The 20186-nt window shown below is 42.1% G+C and overlaps 1 protein-coding gene across 2 annotated transcripts in view; it reads right to left on the bottom strand.

Moving 5' to 3' along the window:
- Positions 1 to 20186, bottom strand: part of rptor (regulatory associated protein of MTOR, complex 1) — a 505194-nt gene that overhangs the window by 91112 nt on the left and 393896 nt on the right. The window lies entirely within an intron of this gene.

The following is a 20186-nucleotide window of genomic DNA, read 5'->3' as shown; positions in this document are numbered from 1 at the left end:
GTTTTTCAATATGATGCCATCCTTTACTTCCTAGTTAGCCACGGATGGTTCATTCAGTTCAGTCTTTCTTTCTCACTGGACTATGTCTTTGCTGGGAGTTATGAAATATCTCCTTAAATGTTTGCCACTGCTTTTCTATAGTCTTACCCTTTAATCTATTTTCCCAGCTCACTTTAACCAACTCTGCCTTCATACCCTTGTAATTGCCTTTATTTCAGGACACTAGCTTGAGACCTAGCTTTCTCATCCTCAAATTGAATTTGAAATTCTATCATGCTATGATCACTCTTCCCAAGAGAAGCCTTCACTACGAGATTAATTAATCCAGACTCGTTACACAAGTGTTGAGATAGTAAGTCAGTACAGACAGACAAGAGTTTCTCGTGCATCATCTTCAAAAGGAGGCGCCTAATCAAATGAAAATTGGTGAGATTTTGGTGTTTTGTAACCGCTAATTTAGTAATGAAAGATTTAATGCATGGTTAGAAAATAGTACATGGATAGAAAGTAGAACATGACTGTTTCTCATACCATAAGTAATTATAAATCTAAATATAAAGCAAATGGTATGCTAAGTTTTTGTTACAAAGGGTAAAGAAGTCTTACTGCAATTATACAGGGCATTGGTGAGGCCACACCTGGAGTACTGCGTACAGTTCTGGTCACCTTAACCAAGGAAATACATACTTGCCTTAGAGGGAGTGCAACGAAGGTTCACTCGACTGGTTCATGGGATGAGGGGAGATTGAGTAGATTAGGCCTATATTCCCTAGAGTTTTTAATATTGAGAGGTGATCTAATTGAAACACATAAAATTCTTAAGGGGCTTGACAGGGTTAATGCTGAGAAAATGTTTCCCCTGGCTGGGAAATCGAGAACACAGGGTCAGTGTCTCAGAATAAGGGGTCGGCCATTTAGGATTGAGATGAAGACCAATTTCTTCACAAAGGGTTGTAAATCTTTGGAATTCTCTACCCCAGAGAGCTGTGGATGCTCAGTCGTTGATTATATTCAAGATAGAGATTGAGAAATTTTGGGAAATAAAGGGATATGAGGATGGTGTGGGAAGGTGGAATTGAGGTGTAAGATCAGCCATGAATTATTGAATGGCGGAGCAGGCTCAAAGGGCCAAACGGCCTACTCCTGCTCCTATTTATTACATTCTTACATTCTAAATGGTGTTTAAATTCACAGCCATGCAACTGCTGGGTAAAGGGTGCAGTCGCTCCTGGTGTACTTCAGGCAGTACGAGTTGAAATATTTCACTCGACTTATGCAATGCCCAAAGCAGTTTCAGTTCAGTGATTTAACATCCCTCTTCATGAATATTTTACAACAGTTACATAAATTTGCAGTCATGACAGCACTGCAGTGTTACCCTCCCCGTTTCCTGGATGCTCCACAGACCAGTTATTAAAATACCATCTGTAATAATTTACAATTGTTATAATTTATCTGTTCTACCTGGATTCAAACCGTGGGGTTTTTTTTCCAACAGATTTAAATTATTTTTTCTCTCCCATCTACAATTTTTCTCAGAATATTTTAATGATATCCAATTTTATAACTCGCTGCCTCCTCAAACAAACCCTCAAAGGTCGATGTTAACATCTCTGTTATGCGAGCTTATTCAAAATTTATGTTAATTAAGTTTTTAAAAAATATAAAAACCCTTTATACTACTGTACTCTCCTGGATAAAATTCTCCCAGGTTTCACAGCACTTGCAGAAAAGATGAATGTGTATACTTAAACATAGAATCATAGAAATTTACAGCACAGAAGATCAGCTGGAAGAATATCTAGTTACACATCATCATCATAGGCAGTCCCTCAAAACGAGGATAACTTGCTTCCACGCCAAAAAAGGATAAGTTCACAGGTGTTCCAATGAAGGACCTAAAATTCCAGGTCCTGAACTACTTCCCGAAGGGTGGAAGATGCCTGTGCTTGGATTTTTTTAACGTGTGGTGGCCGTTGCACACCAGCCACCACACGGGCTTGATAGAGCTAGGTCTTGGTCCAGTGGCAAGGATTACCCAAGACGACTGGAGACCTGCTCTGCTGCACAGACCGAGCGCGCACACATATCGCAGTGTGGGCTGGCCCGTGCTGCCCCTGGCCCCGAACTCACGCCTCCCCTGGGCCCCGATCACGTCCCTCTACAGTCTCTCGCCACTAAAGCATACAAGGAAAGCAGGGCTTTCAGTGAATTGTGATACAGAGGTTGCTTTTCTGCACACAATCTACACTCTAATTGTGGATTCTACGACTCAACATGTTGGTTCTAAGACACAAATTCACGCTGTGATCCCTAAAATGGTGAATTCGCAATCTCACAGTCAGTGTAGGAAGGAAGGGGCTGAAACTGAAAAGGTTAGCAAATGGAGAGGCATAGGGTTACTATAGTCCTTTTTCATACCCAAGACCTGAATTTTAATCCACCTTGAATCAATGAGATGAAAATGTCCCGTTTGGTCGTTATGAGTAAGGGTACCAGTTCCCAGAATGCAGGTCCACAATAAGAAACGGTACAATTCATCCCAATAGGAATTCTACTCTGAAGGGGTAGGATGGTTGCTGTACATTTTTCCAATTTCATCACTAATCTTCTGAGAGTAAGACACATCATCCTAGCAGAATAGAAAGAACGTTTTCCTTTGCATCTGGCCATACAGTGCGAGATTTCAACACTGGGTGTCAAAAGATGTAAAAGTATTCCATTCCTGAGCAATGGCATCCTCCAGCATGATGATTACAACATGTTTTTTTGATGCGTTATGATCAAGGGACTCATCCCAAATCAATTGCTTACATATCCTGACAGATTGTTTAAGACAGACACACAAGAACGTAAGAAATAGGATCAGGGGTAGGCCATTCGGCCCCTCGAGCCTGCTCCGCCATCCGTTAAGATCATGGCTGATCTTCTACCTCAACTTCACTTTCCTGTACTATCCCCATATCCTGATTCCCTGAATATCCAAAAATCTATCGATCTCAGTCTTGAATTATACTCAATGACTGAGCATCCACAGCTCTCTGGGGTAGAGAATTCCAAAGATTCACCACCCTCTGAGTGAAGAAGTTTCTCCTCATCTCAGTCCTAAATGGCCGACTCCTTATTCTGAGACGGTGACTCCTGGTTCTAGACTTCCCAGCTGGAGGGAACACCCTCCCTCATCTGTCCTGTCGAGCCTTGTAAGAATTTTGTTTGTTTCAATGATGCAGAGAGTCACTTAAGTATGTATCACTTCTCTACCCTTCCAGGGAACAACACAGGGTGTTAAAGAACTTTAGAAGGCAAAAAATAAGTTTAAAAAAAAAAGGTGGGAGAGAAATGGTTTTTTTAAAATATGTTTTGATTTTTTTACTTCACAAGTCAATATTAAGAATCCAAAGGGCTATAGCATTGACAAGTAGAACACGTCTTTTAGATATATTTAAACTGTAGAATATTTTCATAATATTTAAAAGTCAGAATCAGAAGGTTGTGGGTTCGAGTCCCACTCCAGGGACTTGAGCACATAAATCTAGGCTGACACCAGTGCAGTGCTGAGGGAGCGCTGGAATGTTGGAGGTGCCGTCTTTCGGGTGAGCCGTTAAACCAAGGCCCCGTCTGCTCCCTCAAGTGGACGTAAAAGATCCCATGGCACTATTTTGAAGGGCAGGGGAGATAGCCCCAGTATCCTGGTCAATATTTATCCCTCAAAAAACGTAACAAAAACAGATTACCTGGTCATTATCACATTAGTTTGTGGGAGCTTGCTGTGCGCAAATTGGCTGCTGCGTTTCCCACATTACAACAGTGACTACTCTCCAAAAGTACTTCATTGGCTGTAAAGCGCTTTGAGACGCCTGGTGGTCGTGAAAGACGCTATATAAATCCAAGTCTTTCTTTCTTTAAAAAAAAACGGGAACTAATATGAAACAAGAGAAAACAGTTGGGTCACTTCTGCTGGATCGCAGATTTGCAACCAAAGAAATAGGAATCGATTTACTAGTCTCAGCTGCTAATGGTCACATTAATTAGCCATTACTTGTCAAGCGTCGACATCATAATGATAAAAGTGGATGGTCTGCGTGTCCAGACGAGAGCTGTTCCGTAGTAAATTATAAATGAAGTGACAAGACATTTATCGAATACTGCAGTCCTCGGAAAAGATTCTCAATGTATACTGAATTTCCTCTTACAATTTGAATCACGCAGCTGTAGTTGTGCAACCCACAGTAGCTTCAGTGCTGGCATGGGTTCAGCCAGAATGAATGTGCAACACGCTGAGATCAGCACTTGTGGTACATTACTGAAACTGAGGCATCGTGTCACTGCAGTTCCACAGTTGTTCAATGTCATGATTTTCTGATTGCAGTTGGGTAAGCCATCAAACCTACAGGACTGAAATCTTGCAGTGTTTGGCCACCTCATGTTTTTGCAAACTTGCAGCAGTATTCAATATTCTTCCAAGTACTTGCCCTTCACAACTGCCATTAGTTTTCCTATCAACCTAAATATGACAATCAATTTGTAACAATACCACCTTTGTTAGTCGACCTGCTCTCGGTTCTGAATGTTAACAGCTTTAGGAACATAGAAATTTACAGCGCAGGAGGCGGCCAGTTCGGCCCATTGTGTCCGCGCCGGCCGACAAAGAGCCACATGGCCCTCGGTCAGCAACCCTGAAGGTTACATATAAAACTATGAACAATGAACAATGGCGGAAAGATAACGGGCACCCAGCTTTGCACAGTTACTTTGGATGGAAGACAGAGAAACTTTAATAAAAAAATTCTGGTCTCTTGTATTAGGAACACATTTCACGACATGTACAGCCCAACAGAACAGAGATGTTGAACAATGGCAAATATCTTTTCATCGATAATTTGGGGTCAATTTGGCAACATTGTGTAGTACTTATTTTTCCAGTCAGTGGTAATATACACATTAGTGTAGCTGATGGAATAGAAAACAATAGCACTGGACTTAAGCACATAAACTAAGCTGATATCCTTGTGTAGCCCTGCTGCATCGCTGAAGACGTTATTTCACAGATGGAATGCTAACTTGTAGCCCTATCCTGATGAGGGTTGTACTTCCCATGGTACTAGTCAAATAAAATCAGAGTTCTTATCAACATTACTCACTCATGGAACACCGCCAAACAACTGATTACCTTGTCATTCATCTCACATAGGATGTTGTTCTTGAAGAACAACAGTTGCTATGTTTGGTTAAATCACATTAAACTCCAAAATGTAAGTGCTCTGGAATGCTCTAATAATATGATACGGCACAATGGCCCGGATTTTGTGGACAGCAGTGAAGGAACAGCACTCGCTGTTCACCTCACTGACAGCTGCCCACATGGTTTTTGGGGGCTTCAGAGCAGAGACTTGCTCGAATCTGGCGTCTGATCCAGCACGGCACCCTCTACAGGGGATCTGTGGCATCTGTGAGCAACGCAAGAAACAGCAAGGCTTTTCAACCAATCAGATTGAAGAAACCTCAATCAGCCATGCAGAGTCTAAACCAGGAATTAGATGTAAATCGTGTACAGAAAGCAAAATAAAAATTGGGAAAGAAAGATGGGATGAAAAGAGATGAAATAGACAAAGTAAAAAATATATATTTTTAAATCTCCAACACTAACTTCTGAAGGAATGAGACTCCATACTTATAAAAATTAAATTTTCAGGCCCGGAGAGGTTGTTCAGCTGTAATTATCACTCATCATAGAAACATAGAAAATCAGTGCAGGAGTAGGCCATTCGGCCCTTCAAGCCTGCACCACCATTCAATATGATCATGGCTGATCATGCAACTTCAGTACCCCATTCCTGCTTTCTCTCCATACCCCTTGATCCCTTTAGCCGTAAGGGCCACATCTAACTCCTGGCCTATATCTAACGAACTGGCCTCAACAACTTTCTGTGGTAGACAATTCCACAGGTTCACAATTCTCTGAGTGAAGAATTTTCTCCTCATCTTGGTCCTAAATGGCTTACCCCTTATCCTTACAGACTGTGACCCCTGCTTCTGGACTTCCCCAACATCGGGAACATTCTTCCTGCATCTAACCTGTTTCATATTATGTTGTTAAAAATTCACTTACTCCTGAATGCACCAGCCCTAACTTTTTCTGGCATGTTTAGTTCCCCAAGTTCATGCCATTGCATTGATTTCAATACCGAGTGTATTCGCGAGGACAGCGACAGCAAACTTGGCTACGTTACACTCAGTCCCTTCTTCCAAGTCGTTAATGTAGATTGTAAATAGTTGGGGTCCCAGCACTGATCCCTGCGGCACCCCATTGGTTACTGGTTGCCAACCATTTATCCCGACTCTCTGTTCTCTGTTAGTTAGCCAAATGTTTGGATAAGCAAAATTCGGTCAGGCAGAGTCAGCATGGATTTATGAAGGGGAAATCATGTTTGACAAATTTGCTGGAGTTCTTTGAGGATATAACGAACAGGGTAGATAAAGGGGAACCAGTGGATGTGGTATATTTGGACTTCCAGAAGGCATTTGACAAGGTGTCCCATAAAAGGTTACTGCGCAAGATAAAAGTTCACGGGGTTGGGGGTAATATATTAGCACGGAAAGAGGATTGGCTAACTAACAGAGAACAGAGAGTCGGGATAAATGGTTCATTCTCTGGTTGGCAACCAGTAACTAGTGGAGTGCCGCAGAGATCAGTGCTGGGACCCCAACTATTTACAATCTACATTAACGTCTTGGAAGAATGGACTGAGTGTAACGTAGCCAAATTTGCTGATGATACAAAGATGGGAGGAAAAGCAGTGTGTGAGGAGGACACAAAAAATCTGTAAAAGGACATAGACAGACTAAGTGAGTGGGCAAAAATTTGGCACATGGAGTATAATGTTGGAAAGTGTGAGGTCATGCACTTTGGCAGAAAAAAAATCAAAGAGCAAGTTATTATTTAAATGGAGAAAGATTGCAAAGTGCCGCAGTACAGCAGGACCTGGGGGTACTTGTGCATGAAGCACAAAAGGATAGTATGCAGGTACAGCAAGTGATCAGGAAGGCCAATGGTATCTTGGCCTTTGTTGCAAAGAAGATGGAGTATAAAAGCAGGGAAGTCTCGCTACAGCTATACAAGGTATTGGTGAGGCCACACCTGGAATACTGCGTGCAGTTTTGGTTCCATATTTACGAAAGGATATACTTGCTTTGGAGGCAGTTCAGAGAAGGTTCACTCGGTTGATTCTGGGGATGATAAGGTTGACTTATGAGGAAAGGTTGGAGTAGGTTGGGCCTCTACTCACTGGAATTCAGAAGAATGAGAGGTGAACTTATCGAAACGTGTAAGATTATGAGGGGGCTTGACAAAGTGAATGCAGAGAGGATGTTTCCACTGATGGGGGAGACTAGAACTATAGGGCATGATCTTCGAATAAGGGGCCGCCCATTTGAAACAGAGATGAGGAGGAATTTCTTCTCTCAGAGGGTTGTAAATCTGTGCCTCAATTTGCTGCCTCAGAGAGCTGTGGAAGCTGGGACATTGAATAAATTTAAGACAGAAATAGACAGTTTCTTAAACGATAAAGGGATAAGGGGTTATGGGGAGCGGGCAGGGAAGTGGAGCTGAGTCCATGATCAGATCAGCTATGATCTTATTGAATGGCGGAGCAGGCTCGAGGGGCCGCATGGCCTACTCCTGTTCCTATTTCTTATATTCTTATGTACACCCTGTGGAAGAGCGGGGTATCTCTGACGGAAATTTCCGGATTTCAGCGTTTAACTGTGCACATGCGGACACCCGAAGTTGCTCCAGTATAACGGTAAGCGCAGTTAGCCTCACTGTTATTACCAATGTAAAATCCGGGCCAATATAAATGCAAGGTCCCCCGCCCCCCGCCCCCCGAATAAAGTAAACAGAGCAGGTACAGGGCATACACAATATATCTGTTTGTGTTCTACATATGAAAGATGACCCGTGTCTCAGCAGACACAAGTTATAATTTGAATAAATACACAGCGAGTTGACATTTTGAATCTCATTGATCTTGGCAGTGATCTCAACATGGAAATTATTGTGGGTGATATTAGCGGATGAACAACTTAATGTGTTGGTATGATGTTCCTTTATCAGCTATTTTAGCTGAAGTATTTAGTTTCATTTAAAATAAATGGACTAATGCAACAAAATGCCATATTAATGCACTCGGTGTTTGGCTGCCAGCAGTAATCTTTAAGCTCTCGTCTTACAAATGCAAACTGAATACAATGTCTTCCGAGCAGTTATATAGCATCCATGCATTTCTTACAGGGCTAGACAGGGTAGATGCAAGGATCCTCTGGCTGGGGAGTCTGGAAACAGGGGTCACTGTCTCAGAATAAAGGGTTGGCCATTTAGCTGAGATGAGGAGAAACTTCTTCACTCAGAGGTTAAATGCAGGAAGAATGTTCCCGATACTGGGGAAGTCCAGAACCAGGGGTCACAGTCAAAGGATAAGGATAAGGTGAATCTTTGGCATTCTCTACCTCAGAGGGCCGTGGAAGCTCAGTCTACGAGTATATTCAAGACAGAGATCGATAGATTTTTGAATATTAAGGGAATCAAGGGATTATGGGGACAGTGCAGGAAAGTGGAGGGAGAAGATCAGCCATGATCTTATTGAATAGTGGAGCAGGCTGAAGGGGCTGAATGGCCTACTCCTGCTCCTAGTTCTTATTGTCATATGTATGACCGCATATTTTCCAATTTATCTTGCATCCACAGATGTACTGCATTTCTGTATTTCTACCTATAGTTGTGTAGAGAAAAAGACTTGCGCTTTGGTCCTAAATGGCTTACCCCTTATCCTTAGACTGTGACCCCTGGTTCTGGACTTCCCTCGTATCGGGAACATTCTTCCTGCATTTAACCCGTCAGAATTTTATATGTTTCTATGAGCCTAGAAGGCAACGGCAGCAATGGTACCACGATCGCGCGGCCGTATCACGTGACATTGCTGTTCATGACCCTGTGTTTGTCCTGAATTATGGTCATGGTCCAAAGTGGGTTGCTGGCACGGTTTTGGCCAAGGAGGGGAACAGGGTGTTTGTAGTCAATCTGTTAAATGGCCAAACGTGCAAGAGGCACATCGACCAAACCAAACTGCGATTCACAGACAACCCAGAACAAATTGAAGATTACATCATCATTGACCAACCAACACACATCCGACCATCAGTTGACCCTTGTGTCATTCACGAAGATGAACCTACCATCCCCGACAGTCCTGTCAGACCAACTGCTCCGCAATGCAGCAATGGTCCTACTAACTCACCCAAACTTGGGTTCGAATTGAGAAGATCAACCAGGGAGCAGAAGGCCCCAGACCGTCTCAACTTGTAAATACAACCTGTACCAAGGACTTTGGGGAGAATTATGTTATGTATGTTAACTGGGTTTTACCTGCCACCGGAGGGCGCGACTGTCAGAGTCCTAATGGTCACTGGCAGACATGTGCAAGCTGTGTATATAATGTTGGCAGCCATGTTGAATCCTCACTTTGAGAATAAATAAACTGGAGTCAGGTCATGCCTGAACTAGCTCATCGTACTTAGCCTCGTGGAGTTATTCGATACTTAACAGCCTCAAAGTTTACTGAAGTGCTAATTACGAAAACCATCAACTACACAATACAAATAACATTTCATTATGGTCTCCATCAAAATAACATTTGCAGTCTTTTTTCCCCCTTCAAAATCTCTTTCCAGTAACAGAGCTGCTTGCAAACTCCTGAGGCAATGTGGGCGTTGAAATAGTGCTACATGATTAGGATCATGACACACCATAGATTTTTACACCTTCTATCTCCCACTCAGCCAGAACCAATTACAAGATTTGTATTTTATACTTCAGTTTCTTGGGAGAAAACCAATGCACTTGTTTGATTTAACTCCCTGAGTACTGTAAGCACTGCTTACACAGGGAAAATGAGTTGAGTTGAGTTCAGAGTACACTTGTATTTGCTTGGTTGGTGTAGTTAACAAAGACACAGTTCAGAAGGCGCTGTAATGAGGGATTGTTACTTGCAATCCCCACTCCAACAATGCATGTCAGCTAGGACATGTGATTTTTTTTTGTTTAAAATTAAAATGTTAATCATGAATTTTTAAACTTTTCAATAGTAAAAATTATACAAGTGACCGTATTCATCTAACAGCCCAGATTTAGACAATTCTCTACCAGTAATTAAATATTGGGAAGACCGAAGCCAGTGTTCGCCACAAACTGTGTTCCCTTGCCACTGACTCCATCTCTCTCCCTACCATCTGTCTGAGGATGAACCAGGCTGTTCGCAACCTTGGTGTCATATCTCACCCTGAAATGAGCTTCCGACCACATATCCATGCCATAACTAAGACCGCCTAATTCCACCTGCGTAACACGGCCCGTTTCTGCCCTTGCCTCAGCTCATCTGCTGCTGAAAGACTCATCCATGCCTTCGTTACTTCTAGACTTGACAATTCCAATGCACTCCTGGCTGGTCTTCCACATTCTATCCCACGTAAACTTGAGGTCATCCAAAACGCATCCGCCCGTGTCCTAACTTGCACCAAGTCCTGTTCACCCCTTACCCCTGTGCTCACTGACCTACATTGGCTCCCAGTTAAACAATGACTCGATTTTAAAATTCTAATCCTTGTTTACAAATCCCTCCAAGGCCTCGCCTCTCCCTATCTCTGTAATCTCCTTCAGCCCCACAAAGAATTGGTGCCTCAGCCCATGCAGCTGCTTTGATACCATCTGGCATCGCATGGGTGACATTGCAACACCATTAAGGCCATGACCCGCTACACACACGCGCAATTAGAATTAGTGTGAAAGGTAGAGAAGGAGTAGAATTCTTGAATTGCATTCAGGAGAACTTTTTTAGCCAGTACGTAGCATGCCCAACAAGAGAGGGGGAGTTCTGGACTCAGTTTTAGGGAATTAAGCTGGGCAGATGGAAGGGGCATCAGTGGGAGAGCATTTTGGTGCTAGTGATCATAATTCAGTTAGATTTAGGGTAGTTATGGAAAAGGACAAGGATAAACCAGGAATAAAAATTGTCAATTGGGGGAAAAAACAATTTTACTCAGCCGAGGTGTTAAATAGCCAAAGTGGACTGTAAACAGCTACTTGAAGGTAAATCAGTGTCAGAGCAGTGGGAGGCATTCACGAAGGAGATAGTGAGGGGGCAGAGCAAGTATGTTTGTTCCCTTAAAGAAAAAGGGTGGGACGAACAAATCTAGAGCCCCCTGAATGTCAAGGGGCATGCAGGGTAGGATAAAGGAAAAAAAAAGGGAGGCTTATGACAGATACCGAGGGCTCAATACTGCAGAAACCCTAGAGGAGTATAGAAAGTGCCGGGGTGAAATTAAAAAGGAAATTAGGAAAGGAAAGAAAGGGCATGAAAAAATATTGGCAAGTAAAATTAAGATGTTTTATAAATACATTAAGAGCAAGAGGATAACAAAAGAAAGAGTAGGGCCCATTAGAGACCATAAAGGTAACCTGTGTGTGGAGGTGGAAGATGTGGGTATTGTTCTGAATGAATACTTTGCATCTGTTTTCACAAAAGAGAGTGACGATGCAGACATTGCAATCAGGGAGGAGGAGTGTGAAATGTTGGATGAAATATTTAAGGGGTTTAGCATCTTTGAAAGTGAATAAATCCCCAGGCCCGGATGCAATGTATCCCAGGCTGTTGAGAAAAACAAGAGAGGAAATGGCAGAGGCTCTAACCATCATTTTCCAATCCTCGCTGGCTACAGGACTGCTAACATTCTACCACTACTTAAAAAGGGAGAAAGGGATAGACCAAGTAATTACAGGTTGGTCAGCCTAAACTCGGAGGTGGGAAAATTATTGGAAAAAATTCTGAGGGACAGAATAAATCTTCAGTTATAAAGAAACAAATCAATCAAGGATAGTCAGCATGGATTTGTTAAGGGAAGGTCGTGTCTGACTAACTTGATTGAATTTTTTGAGGTGGTAACAAGGAGGGTCGATGAGGGTAGTGCATTTGATGTCGTCTATATGGATTTTAGCAAGGCATTTGATAAGATCCCACATGGACTGGTCATGAAAGTAAATGCCCACGGGATCCAAGGCATAGTGGCAAGTTGAATCCAAAATTGGCTCAGAGGCAGGAAGCAAAGAGTAATGGTTGACGGGTGTTTTTGTGATTGGAAGGCTGTTTCCAGTGGGGTTTTGCAGGACTCAGTACGGTCCCTTGATTTTGGTGGTATACATCAATGGGCTCAATTTTCCCGAATTATCTGCGCCGGTTTTTTGGCCTAAATTAAAATATCCAAGTTTCCCCAAAGATTGTGCACCAGTGTAACTCAGTTAGTTATGATTTTTTTAGGGTTTTTTTTGCGTCATTGGGGGCCATTTAAGCAAGTTTGGTCTGTTCCGATTTACTCCGTTCCGATTTACTCCAGTTTTTCTCAGGACGACGTATGGAACCACTCTGGAAAGACCTGGGCAGTTAAGAAAATCGGTGCAGGTAAGATGATCAGTGCAACAGATGCAGTTCCACGGCCCGGACAGCAACAACAGCAGCAGAGATGTGGGGGTGGGTGGGAGGAGAAGAGAGGGGAGAGGGAGGCCTTTCGGCCAGGGTTAGGAGTGGCACCAGCAGGGGAGGGAGGCCTTTCGGCCAGAGTTAGGATCGGTAACTGGCATCAGGAGGATGCCCTTCGGCCAGGACGAGCAGCGGCACTCTGCACCAGGAGACCCTTCGGCCAGGGCTAGCGGCAGGCACCGGCACCGGGAGGGAAGGGAGGCCTTTCGGCCAGGGCTAGCAGCGGGCACCAGCACAGGAGGCCCTTTGGCCAGGGCTAGCAGCGGGCACCGGCACGGGAGGCCCTTCGGCCAGGGCTAGCAGTGGGCACCGGGAGAGGGGGGCGGGGGAATAGATTTTTGGTATAAGCACTTTAATAATTTAATGCTGGTAAGCTGCTGCAATGTGCAAGTTGCTTGTACAGGTTGCTGTGAGCTGGCCAGAATGTGCTGTATGGTTCACTTTGCAGCCTCAGCCCGCAGCGTGTCCCTCGTTACCCTGGCAACCCGATCTTTTTGGCGCAGATCTTAGGCTCCACCCCCAAAGCTAATCATCATCATTATAGGCAGTCCCTCGAAACAAGGATGACTTGCTTCCACGCCAAAAAAAAGGATGAGTTCACAGGTGTTTCGAATGAAAAACCCGAACTACATCCTGTGCGTGGATTTTTTTTAACGTGTGGTGGCCGTTGCACACCAGCCACCACACGGGCTTGACAGAGCTAGGTCTTGGTCCAGTGGCAAGGATTACCCAAGACAACTGGAGACCTGCTCTGCTGCACGGACCTAGTGCACACACATATCGCAGTGTGGGCTAAAGGACAGGCTAGGCAACACCAAAATAAACAATTCAAATGGGGAAAGTTGGTTGATTTTTTTTTGCCGTAGTTGGGCCCCCAAAAAACGGGCGTAACTCTTCAAGTACGCCCAAAAAACAGCTTTGGGGAAAATTGAGCCCATAGATTTAGATTTCAATGTAGGTGGTATGATTAAGAAGTTTGCAGATGATATAAAAATTGGCTGTGTGGTTGATAAAGAAGAAAGCTGTAGACTGCAGGGAAAAAAATCAATGGACTGGTCAGGTGAGCAAAACAGTGGCAAATGGAATTCCATCCGGAGAAGTGTGAGGTAATGCATTTGGGGAGGGCTAACAAGGCAAGGGAATACACAATAAATGGTAGGACACTGAGACGAGTAGAGGAACAGAGGGAACCTTGGAGTGCATGTCCACAAATCCCTGAAGGTAGCAGGACAGGTTGATAAGGTAGTTAAGAAGACATATGGGATACTTGCCTTTATTAGCTGAGAATATAAGAGCAGGGAGATTATGCTTGAACTGTATGAAACACTAGTTAGGCACTGTGTGCAGTTCTGGTCACCACATTACAGAAAAGATGAGATTGCACTAGAAAGGGTACAAAGGAAATTTACAAGGATGTTGCCTGGGCTGGAAAATGTTAGCTATGAGTGAAGATTGGATAGGCTAGGGTTGTTTATTTTGGAACAGAGGAGGCAAAAGGAAGATCTAACTGAGGTGTATAAAATTATGAGGGGCCTAGATCGAGTGGATAGGAAGGACCCATTTCCCTTAGCAGAGGGGTCAATAACCAGAGGGGCATAGATTTAATGCAATTGGTAGGAGCTTTAGAGGGGTTTTGAGGAGAATGTTTTTCACCCAGAGGGCAATGGGAGTCTGGAACTCACTGCCTGAATGGGTGGTAGAGACAGAAACCCTCATAGCATTTAAAAAGTACTTGGATATGCCCAAGACCGCCTTAAACGGAGGAAGAGCATCCGGGAGGGCCCTGAGCACCTCGATTCTCTTCGCCGAGAGCTTGCAGAAACCAGACGCAGACAGCGGAAGGAGCACGCGGAAAACCACACTCCCCACCCACCCTTTCCTTCAACCACTGTCTGTTCCACCTGTGACAGAGACTGTAATTCCCGTATTGGACTGTCACCTAAGAACTCACTTTTAGAGTAGAAGCAAGTCTTCCTCGATTTCGAGGGACTGCCCATGATGATGATGGATATGCACCTGAAGTGCTGTAATGTACAAGGTTACGGACCAAGAGCTAGAAGGTGGGATTTGGCTGGATAGCTCTTTGTCGGCCCTCACGGACACGATGTGCTGTAAATTTCTATGATTCTATGTGGAGGGTGGTAAAATGAATCAGAAGCACTGGAACTGTTGCTACTTGATCTACAAAGTCTGCTTCAAGAATTGCTGCAAGGTTTTTAAAAGAACAAAGTTTATTTTTGAACACTTCAAACCTTGAACCTTGCTACTTTGGAATTCTTTTTGCAAGATGCTGGACCATGCATCACACATCAGGAAAAGCAGCACAGTAACCAGTATTTTTTGTTGAAAAAAAAAAATGTATAAAGTTGCTCAGGAAAAATGAAATTGAGCATGCTGCAGCAAAGTGTAACTAACGTTTTTGTTAAAACCCTTAGTTTCGCAATTTATATGACATACAGTACCACACCACACAGCTCATTTAAACAGAATCTCATTTAAAGGGTGTAGGCTAACTTTTCGTATGTATGCATTAGTCCCGTCTTTCGGATGAGACATTAAACCGAGGCCCCGTCTGCCCTCTCAGGTGGGCGTAAAAGATCACATGGCACTATTTTGAAGACAAGCAGGGGAGTTATCCCCGGTGTCCTGGCCAATATTTTATCCCTCAAATCAACATCACTAAAACACAGATTATCTGGTCATTATCACGTTGCTGTTTGTGGGAGCTTGCTGTGCGCAAATTGGCTGTCACGAGTTCTACATTACAACAGTGACTACACTTCAAAAGTACTTCATTGGCTGTAAAGCGCTTCGGGACGTCCCATGGTTGTGAGAGGTGCTATATAATTGCAAGTTTTTCTTTACCATCAGAAAAGTTTTTCATAGGTCCTTTGATAAACAATTTTTACTGACACATAAGATATTGTTCTGTTTTGAGGAGGCAGGACACGAAAAATCCAGTAACTGGTATTTACGACATACTTTAAAAGAAATATTTACCGTCTTAATGACTGCTATAAATTTTGTTTGAAACACAAATTATATGTCCTTTAATGTACAGAGATTTCAAATTCTGAATTTAAAAACTCTGGGTACATTGGTCAAATAGAAAAATATGTTGGCACAGATTAAACACATTATTGCCACTTAACTAGATGAAAGAATTAATGTTAGCAATTAAGTGTATGATTTCCATTAACAAATCATAGGTCTCAATGTTTGCAAACCAAATGCAGGACCAGACATTAAAACATCTACTCTAGTTTAATAAACTGTATTTGATTTAAACAGAAGATGAAAAAAAACTGAGGGAAATCATTCAAATATATTGCATGCCTCACAGGACATTAATTGAAAAATCACTATTCATTTTACAAGGCAATGCAATTCCTAGTTTGAACACAAGGAGGTCAGTATAACATTTGTATGAACATGTGTAGTAGTGACACCACACTGGAAATGTCCACCACAGAGAAATGTAACGTTGTTCTCATAGGCGTTACATTATCAGTTAATTCAGATTTGAGATAGCTGTAGTTCAATAAAATTGCATCAAATAATACAATTGTGTCACGAAATGAATAAAGGGAGATTTCGGTTCTTTCTTTGCAGTGTTTTGATAGGACTTCTATTTTTTATTTGTTATTGATTGATTGATTGCTTATTACTTTGGTCTTGGTGTTTTAGGTGCAGGGTTCCTTCTATTTTTTATTTGATAATTAATTGCTTATTACTTTTTGTTTGGTGCTTGGTGGTGCTTTAAATGTCATTACTTGCGCCGATTCCTTAACTCTAGGTAAGGTTTTTCTGTGCGGACAGAAGTGGCAACATACGCTGGCCTAAGTTAGTTTGGAGCAACTATTTGCTGGCCAAACACTTAAAACAGGGTTAAATGGCTGGAAACGCCCCCCTTCGAAAAAAAAACGGAAAAACCTAACTCACTTACACTGGCGCAAATTAAATGACCAGAATTGCAACTAAAAAGATAGTCCAGAAAAATCAAGTTGTTCCAAAAAAAAAAAGGAGCAACTCCTGGGGAAACTTCAGCCCATAAAAGCTACAGAAAAAAGATCAAATCAACTGCATCTCTGACAAATACTATTGTCTCAAATCAATATTTTATCTTGGAGCAGTCCAAATCATTAGGAACCATACAATCTAATAAATTAAAGTATATTTTAAGCCTCACTTGACACTTCCATTCTCCACACACTCAAAATAAAATTCTTAAAACCCAAAATATGGAGAAGCTTTCATCATCATAGGCAGTCCCTCGGAATCGAGGAAGACTTAAGAATTTAATCAGAACACTGGTAACTTCACCAGTGCACCAGCAAACTTTACATACTTTCATCTACCAAGAACTAGGGCACAGTTACCAAATTTATTTTGTCCGTGACCAGAGAGAGAGAGCGAGAGAGAGAGATCTATACACTATTGCTTTCACACAGCAACCCTCCTTCCCTCAGGAGTGCAGTGCTATAACTGGGAATGCCAGTATTTGAGCTCAGTTTTATCTTGAATCAAAATAAAGAAATACTTTTTTTTTGTATTCGTATGAAATGTGGTTTACACACTGATATGGAAGTATTAATTCTAAAATGTGGAGTGGCAAACAATTGCCAGACGTTTCTAAGCACCTGATGCAACCAATGGCTAGTATGAGTTAGGTTTATATTAAACACAATGGAAAGATGATGAGGCACAGCACATCCCTTTACACACTGTTTTCCAAAAGAGTAACATGCTGGTAAAACGAAACACGTATTAAATTTCCTCCTCATTTTAACTCCCTGCAGGGCATTTGCTCCTCACTGAGTATTCACAAGAGAACACATGAGAAATAGTCTCTCCCTAAATGGAGCTGATCGGAGCAAAATCAAGGATGTTAAATGAAAATCGTAGACAGGCTATTTGGGTTGAAAACAAGTAAATCCCCAGGGATATATTGGATCCCACAGTACTGAGAGACCAAGGAGATTTGTTAGGCACTGACAATCATTTTGCGGGACTCATTTCGAGACACTGGTGAGGGACCAGTAGATTGAAAACATGCCAATATTGGTATCTATATTAAAAAAAGGGGACGAAAACAGAACGATTAGTCTTACTTGCATTGTGTGTAAAATCAGGAGTAAAGTTGAGGGTTATCTATACAATAATAACCTAGTGAATAGTGGAGGAACGGTGCCCTCTAAAACTGCATTAAGGGTTGCCGTTGAAATTCATAAGAGAAATAAGAACATAAGAATTAGGAGCAGGAGTAGGCCATTCAGCCCCTCTAGTCTGCTCTGCCATTCAGTAAGATCATGGCTGATCTTCGACCTCAACTCCACTTTCCTGCACAATCCCCATATCCATTGATATCCAAAAATCTATCGATCTCTGTCTTGAATATACTCAATAACTGAGCCTCCACAGCTCTCTGGGGTAGAGAATTTCAAAGATTCACAAACCTCTGAGTGAGGAAATTTTTCATCTCGGTCCTAAATAGCCGACCCCTTATTCTGAGACTGGGATCCCTGGTTCCAGACTGCTCAGCCAGAGGAAACATCCTCCCTGCATCTACCCTCTCAAGCTCTGTAAGAATTGTGTATGTTTCAATGAGACTCTATGGAGAATATAGGCCTTGTCTACTCAATCTCCCCTCATAGGACAATCCCCATCCCAGGAATCAGTCTGGTGAACCTTCATTGCGCTCCCTCTATGGCAAGTATATCCTTCCTTAGGTAAGGAAACCAAAACTGTGCACAATACTCCAGGTGCGGTCTCACCAGGGCCCCAAATAAATGCAGCAAGACATCTTTACTCTTGTACTCAAATCCTCTTGTAATAAAGGCCAACATACTATTTGCTTTCTTAATTGCTTGTTGTGATTTTTGTACAAGGATGCCCAGGTCCCTCTGAACACCAACATTTCCCAATCTCTCACCATTTAAAAAATACTCAAAAATACTCTGCTTTTCTATTTTTCGTAACAAAGTGGATAACTTCACATTTCTCCACATTATATTCCATTTGCCATGTTCTTGCCCACTCACTTAGACTGTCTATATCCCTTCAAGTCTCTTTGCATCCTCCTCAGAACTTACATTCCCACCTAGCTTTGTATTATCAGCAAACTTGGATATATTACATTTGGTCCCCTCATCCAAATCATTGTATAGATTGTGAATAGCTGGGGCCCAAGCACCAATCCTTGGTACCCCACTAGTTACAACCCGCCAACCCGAAAATGGCCCATTTATTTCTACTCTCTGTTTTCTTTCCGTTAGTCAATCCTCAATCTATGCTAGTATATTATTCCCAATCCCATGTGCCCTAATTTTGTTTAATAACCTCTTGTGTGATACCTTATCAAATGGCTTCTGAAAATCCAAATACATATTTACTGGTTCCCCATATCTATTCTGCTAGCTACAACCTCAAACAATATTTCCCTTTCATAAATCCATGTTGACTCTGCCCAATTCTATTATTTTCTAAATGCCCTGTTACCATATCCTTAATAGTAGATTCTAGCATTTTCCCTACTACTGATGTCAGGCTAACTGGTCTGTAGTTCCCCGTTTTCCCCCTCCCTCCTTTCTTAAACAGCGGGGTTACAATTGCTACCTTCCAATCCGTGGGAACCGTTCTAGAATCTATGGCATTTTGGAAGATGACAACCAATGCATCCATGATCTCTATAGCCACCTCTAAAACCCTAGGATGTAAGCCATTAGGTCCAGGGGACTTGTCTACCTTCCCATTATTTTACCAAGTACTTTTTCTTTTGTGATTATTTTAAGTTCCTCCCTCCCTATAGCCCCTTGATTATCCATTATTGGGATTGGGTCAAGGGGATTTATTGGCTTTCAGTCCCATTAATTTCTCCAGTACTTTTTTTTTACTAATACTAATTTCTTTCAGTTCATTATTCTTGCTAGACTCTTGGTTCTTCACTATTTCCAGGAGATTTTTTGTGTCTTCTTCCGTGAATACAGACACAAAGTATTTGTTTAATTTGTCTGCCATTTCCTTATTTCCCATTACAATTTCTCCTGTCTCAGCCTGTAAGGGACCCACATTTACTTTCTCAACTTTTCCTTTTTACATTCCTATAGAAGCTTTTACAGTCTGTTTTTATGTCTCTCGCTAGTTTACTCTCCTATTCTATATTCCCTTTCTTTATCAATTTCTTGGTCCTCCTTTGCTGAATTCCAAAATCCTCCCAATCCTCAGGCTTACTGCTCTTTTTGGTAACATTATAAGCCTCTTCATTTGATCCAATACTATCTTTAACTTCTCATGTTAGCCACGGTTGGATCACTTTTCTTGTGGGTTTTTTGTGCCTTAAAGGAATGTATGTTTATTGTAAATTATGTATTAATTCTTTAAATGCTAGCCATTGTTCGTCTATCATCATACCTTTTAATGTAATTTCTCAATCTACCGTAGCCAACTCGCCCCTCATACCTATGTAGTTTGCTTTGTTTCGATACAAGACCCTAATTTTGGATTGAACTAAATCACTTTTAAACTTTATAAAATTCTATCATATTATGGTCACTCTTCCCTAAAGGCCTCTTTACTACAAGGTTATGAATTAACCCTTTCTCA

This window comes from Pristiophorus japonicus, chromosome 16 (genome assembly GCF_044704955.1).
Source record: "Pristiophorus japonicus isolate sPriJap1 chromosome 16, sPriJap1.hap1, whole genome shotgun sequence".
Classification (NCBI taxonomy): Eukaryota; Metazoa; Chordata; class Chondrichthyes; family Pristiophoridae; genus Pristiophorus; species Pristiophorus japonicus.
This window is presented reverse-complemented; position numbering and strand designations above follow the sequence as displayed.